At 34.4% G+C, this 6,499-nt stretch overlaps 1 non-coding gene across 1 annotated transcript; it reads left to right on the top strand.

The window, feature by feature from the left end:
• The first annotated feature begins 217 nt into the window (after nucleotides 1–217).
• On the top strand, nucleotides 218–324 carry LOC142164428 (small nucleolar RNA R71). The gene has a single exon (XR_012695199.1). It is a non-coding gene; the product is annotated as a small nucleolar RNA R71 (small nucleolar RNA).
• Nucleotides 325–6,499: the final 6,175 nt, after the last annotated feature.

Here is a 6,499-nt window from a genome sequence, read left to right as displayed (position 1 = left end):
TATGGATTTATTTGGGTCCAAAGCTACTGAGTGAATGATATGAGTGACTGTAGAGTCTCTTTTCATCCATCCTGAGTTTAGAGCCATTTTATCAAGTAAGATCTTGCATTCTCTGAATGATTTTCTCAAAAATGCTCCACTTGCTGAAGCATCAACATTGGCTTTCAAGCTGTCTGCCAATCCCATATAGAACATTTGCCCCAATATCTGATCTGGAATGCCATGATGTGGACACTTAACCAGCATACCTTTGAACCTCTCACACGTTTCTTGTAGCGTTTCAGTTGGTTTCTGCCTGAAGCTCAATATCTCATCAACTTGTTTAGCAGTCTTATTGGGTAGGTAGAACTTGTTCAAAAATTGCTTGACCAATTCCTCCCAAGTAGTGATGGAGTTTATGGGAGTGAATTGAGCCAAGTCTGAGCCTCTCCTGTCACTGAGAATGGAAACAACAACAACCTTATTGCTTCTAGTGTTACATTTGGTTGCCTTTGCGTGACACATATCGACAGAAAAATTTTCAGATGCTGCTGAGTATCTTCAATGTAAGATCCTGAGAATAGTCCCTTGTTCTTCAACAAATGTAGCATATTGTTTGTGATTTGAAATGATTCTGCTTGTATATGAGGGACTGCAATTGCGGTTGCCAGATTTTCGGCGGTGGGTTGTGCCCAATCATACAAGGCTGCTTCTGGCACAAGAGGTGCCACACCCTGATTGTTCGGGTCATTCGCATTATTTCTATTGTTTAGGTTTTCTATTAGGTCATCCATGTCTAGTTCGACTCGTTTTGTTGAGTTCTGTTATTGTTTGTCCTTCTTGTTTGCATGATTCACCAGTTCTTGAGGGGTTTCTAGGCATGCTTATGTAACACTGAAGACTACAAACGTTAGAATTTCAATGTATTTAGTTTAAAATGAAGAAAATTGACTACATTAAGAATTCTAGCACTTCTTTTAGCTGCAATTAATAACACCGTTAATTCCCCGGCAACGTCGCCAAAATTTGATCACGCCCAACTATGCCTTATAAAAAGGACTAAGTGGTCGTTGCAAATATAATCTGGGTAACAAGTCCGGAGTCGAATCCCACAGGGAATTAACCTACTAAGCACAACTACTAGACTCGTACAAATTCACGCAATCAATCTTCAGAAATACTAAATAACAAATTGGATGTTTACTAACTAAATATCAAGTAATAAAAATACAGTAATTAATAACTAACGACAAACAGGTTGTAGACAAGATTTTGAATGATCTAACGTTATGATTTCCCCTATTGTCGGAATTCTTTCCGCCACGTTTCTTATAAATTTGCCTAAGTTTTCTCTACCGATCACGAGCGCTTTGAGTGTCTTAATTCTCTTCTGAGTAACTACCACAATTTACTAGACATATTCTTCCGAACTACGCTAGCTGGCACTAAGTCACGGTTCACTCAGATCGCACCAAGATTTCGTTATTCCTAATCCCACCTTTAAGCCCTCAGTATTGATCCCTCACATACGTTAGGAGTGATGTTGTTCAACACCTACCTAAATATGCATTCTCTTCCGAGCAATACACATTAAATAGGCACAGTCGATTAAGAGCTCTTCAATCAACCACAATATAAACGTAGTTGAACAAATAGAGAAAAAGCTACGGCGGCTCTATATTAAACGTAATAGAAAAATCATCCTCCAATAGGTTCCATCAAAACCCTAGATTAGAAGTTTAGCTACTCATATTCATAGTAACAAATCCCCAAGTATTTTGCATAAATAAATTACAAAGAAAAGATGAAAGAATGTAGAACTCGATGATTCTTTCCCCCCAAAGTTGTTCCACGAGCTATTCTTGCCTCAGGTTGCAACAAACTGCCTCAAAAATGGTGTTTAATGACTATTTATATGTGTAGAAAAAGACCTAAATGACATAGTCCAAGTCCAAGTCCAATAAGGAGACGAAATAGGCTTTTAAAATCCGTATCAGGCTTGCTACGGACCTCACCTCGTGAGGCAAAATGCAAGTTTCACCTCGCCTTAGACTGTGCGGCGCAAGCCCTGCCGCGTGCTTCAATCTCGCCATAACCCTTGTGTCGCGCGCTTCTACGCGAGCTAAAGAGCTCGCCTCGCCTGCTGCTTCATTTTCCCTCTTCAGATCGCTTCTACGTGCGCTTCCCGCTAGCTGGCACTAAGTCACGGCTCACTCAGATCGCACTAAGGTTTCGTTATTCCTAATCCCACCTTTAAGCCCTCAATATTGATTCCTCACATACGTTAGGAGTGATGTTGTTCAACAACTACCTAAATATGCATTCTCTTTCGAGCAATACACACTAAATAGGCACAGTCGATTGAGAGCTCTTCAATCAACCACAATATAAACGTAGTTGAACAAATAGAGAAAAAGCTACGGCGGCTCTATATTAAACGTAATAGGAAAATCATCCTCCAATAGGTTCCATCAAAACCCTAGATTAGAAGTTTAGCTACTCATATTCATAGTAACAAATCCCCAAGTATTTTGCATAAATAAATTACAAAGAAAAGATGAAAGAATGTAGAACTCGATGATTCTTTCCCCCAAAAGTTGTTCCACGAGCTATTCTTGCCTCAGGTTGCAACAAACTGCCTCAAAAGTGGTGTTTAATGACTATTTTTATGTGTAGAAAAAGACCTAAATGACATAGTCCAAGTCCAAGTCCAACAAGGAGACGAAATAGGCTTTTAAAATCCGGATCAGGCTCGCTACGGACCTCGCCTCGCGAGGCAAAATGCTAGCTTCACCTCACTTAGACTGTGCGGTGCAAGCCCTGCTGCGCGCTTCAATCTCGCCATAACCCTTGCGTCGCGCGCTTCTACGCGAGCTAAAGAGCTCGCCTCGCCCGCTGCTCCCTCTGCTCAATTCTTTCTTTCTTCTTTCCTATTGTTTTCGAGCATGATTTACACTTTAAATATTCACTTTGCTCCAATTTCATCTCCAATGTACCTACACATAAAATAGACTCAATTAAGCGCAAATATAGTATAGTTTAGCATTAAAGCACCTAAAATATAAGGTAAGTAATGTACTAAAAATATGGAATTATAGCCAAACATCACTAACAATATCATGCTTCTTGATTTTACATTTGCAAGTAATGCATGACATAGGAATATTATTTCGATTCCGCCGAAGGCATCTACAAAGGATAATCCCGCTATACGAGAGTCGATATTTTATAATATAGTCTTGAAAGTTTGTTCTTGTTGAGGATTTAGTTTTTATTGTGCTTCATTAGACACTTGTATGGTCTCCTTAATATTATACTAATCTTTTTTACTTTATGATCTAATTTTTTTTAATCTATAACGCTCTTTTTATGGAATAAATATGTACCCTGATTTTTTTTTAACTTGAAAAATAATTTTACTCATATGATGAATTTAAAAATAATTGAATTGGATTCTCTTGCTAAATAATATCTTTTCAAAGATTTGATTATTTGGTCTTAACATAAGAAATAATTTATTTTTTGAATTAATTATTTAGCAAGAGAATCCAATTCAATTATTTTTAGATAATTAATTGAAAGATTTGATTATTTGGTCTTAACATAAGAAATAATTTATTTTCTGTTGATTCAGATTCTTAATATTAGTTCATCTCTTGTTTTGAATATTTAACCATAATTATAATTTTATCCACCACAAATTTTATTTTCAAAGAGTAAAAAGACCGATCTGACATTCCACTTTTAAATCTTTATGTTTGTAAAATCATTAGTGTTATTGACTCTTACCAACATTTTTCTTTCTCTTTCTCACACATTTATATTCTTAAAAAATTTCTTAGTTATTCTTTAATAATTGGGTATATTTTTAATATTACACGAAAAATTAATATTAAAAAAATATTATTTGAGCAGGAAAGCAGTTCAAATATAATATAAAAATATATTATCGTGACAATATTTTTTCTCAATTTCAATGCTTTATGCACTCCATTTAACATTACCTTTTTTTTTGGTATTGGACATTATAGAATTGTAATGTATTACCATTACGGAGGATTCTTATGAAATTGATTTTATTAAACCTTCTCACATATATTTAATAAGAATTCAATAGACATTATTTTATTAATTTTAAAATCTTAAATACTAAACAAATTAACATAGAAGTTACTGTAGTCCAAAAAATAGGTTATTATAATTATGTCCTTTCTATATGAGTTCTTATGTTTAATATTTTAGGATTCTTTTAGTCTATAAATATTGCATTCATACTTTTATAATAATATACATGCTCTCCTTTTTCTAAATGGATTTGGACAATTTAATATGTTATCAAATTAAATCAGTAATACCAAATTTTTAAATAGGATTACATGGCTAAAAATATATCTCTATCCCGAAAGTAATTATACTAATAGAAAATCTAACGTGTTCCTATTAGGTCTACATGCTAACATGTAGTATTATATGTCTATGCCCGAAAGTAATTATACTAATAGGATTCCTAAAGGTAATCATGTAGGATTCCTAACGTGTAATATTATGTCCTAAAACTAATAGGATTACAAGACTAATGTCTAGAAATCCGATTATGTCATTTTATTGTAAGTTATTATGCTTAATATTAAAAAGCTATTTTTGTAAACTAACATTGTATATAAAATTTGACGTTTAAATTGTTCCCCTTAGTAAAACCCGTACTTATAATAAAAAAGGACAATGGAACTCATAAGAAGGCATGTCGTACTTGAAGCGATTCATGTTTCAACGTTCTTAGCGCTTGGGTTTAAATTAGGCTTTAGATCTTCAAATGACAAAAATCTGAAAATACCCTAATGTCTTCAACAAAGTTTATGTGTTAGTAAATTGCACTTTATTCCATATTATTGGTATCTAATAATATCATCATTTTTGGTATCTCTATGTTACTGTTAATCGCGCAATTAGTAAATTCACAAGAGATTGGGGATTAAAGTTGTTTGTTGCTGGTTCTTCAACACCGGAAGATGAAGGTTGAAGTACTAAATTTGAATACGTGAGAGCAAGGCATGAGTAATAAAAATCAATTGTTTAGAACCTGTTTAGCTATAGCACATTAAATTATGGAAGCTTAGAGTGATAGAGATTACTATTTTTGTAAAGCTTTCAAATAGGGCTGTTTGATGTAATGATTTAGTTCCATAATTTGGGTATTCATGTTTGTTGTTTAGAATATTGCTTAATTGTTTCTGATTTCTTAATTGAGTGTAAAATTATGTAAAATTCTAAATGGAACGATTAGCATTTGAGGGACACTGTTCTAGAAATATTTGGGCCTGGCACCTAGCCCAGGCGTGATAACCCAATCAGTTCAGAGCTGGTTAGTTTCTGGGCTCTGTGTTTGATTTGGGCTCAATTGCAGGCCCACCACATGCCTGTAGCATTCACGTGTATTTCAGAAGCCTATGACACATTGGGCTGCACTTTTAAGCCTGATCTTTTCACGATGGGACCTGTCGAAGGTCTTTTTATAATTACCCAATTAAGTTCGGCCTTTTATACTCCCTTTTAACTGTCAAACTACTTTAGATAAGCAGTTTACGGCCCCTTTGTTTCTTTACATAATCTAATTGAAAGCTCTTTATCATTATCAGAATTGTTACGAACAAAGCTCAACTGTTAAATTTGTATACATACTCCACAATTACATATCCATACACTCATGGAGGCCTCACAACAATCCCAAATATAGCAGAAGCAACAAATCAACATGCTAATATGCTTTTAGGCACGCAATTTTATAATATGTTATCGTAATTGTATATATGTTCACGTGACATAATTATGATCCTCAAAATTAAACCCAAGGTATGCGTTCGCGCAGCTTTGGGCAAATCAATTTTCTTAATAATAAAAGTGTTATTAATTATGTACACGTACGCGTGAATTTCAACATGCCAAACAAAGCAAATACACACACGTGTGGTTCGTTTCAAGATAATTCCATAATTATAACAACAAAGTAGTAAAAGACAAAATACACATAGGTCTTTAAAATACGTAATAATCAGATGATTAAGCGAAGTATGATTGCAAAACGACCGTGCTAAAACCACAGAATCCGAAAGTACTTAACACCTTCTCCCGGGTTAACATAATTCCTTACTCGGTCTTCTGTGCTTCGCAGACTTAAATAGAGTCAAACTTCCTTAAATTGGGATTAAAAATAAATCGGTGACTTGTGACACAATATTTCAAGTGACGACTCTTAAAACTAAAATAAATAATTCCTTTTCAATAATGTCATTCAAAGTGGAAAAATTTCTTTCCCCGAAAAAGGAGGTGTGACTGATGACTTTTCTTAATCAAATTATCTGTTCTTGATATTGCCAATCATATAAATATTTTATGGAGATCTAACCTATGTTGATACACTTTCAGATTTTAGGACAAGTTAAAAAATTACAGTTCCTCCATGATGTCATTACAATTGCAAGTGGGAGGGATAATACATTTCTCTTGACCATCGACACGCTAT

Source organism: Nicotiana tabacum, chromosome 9 (assembly GCF_000715075.1).
Source record: "Nicotiana tabacum cultivar K326 chromosome 9, ASM71507v2, whole genome shotgun sequence".
NCBI lineage: Eukaryota > Viridiplantae > Streptophyta > Magnoliopsida > Solanales > Solanaceae > Nicotiana > Nicotiana tabacum.
This window is presented reverse-complemented; position numbering and strand designations above follow the sequence as displayed.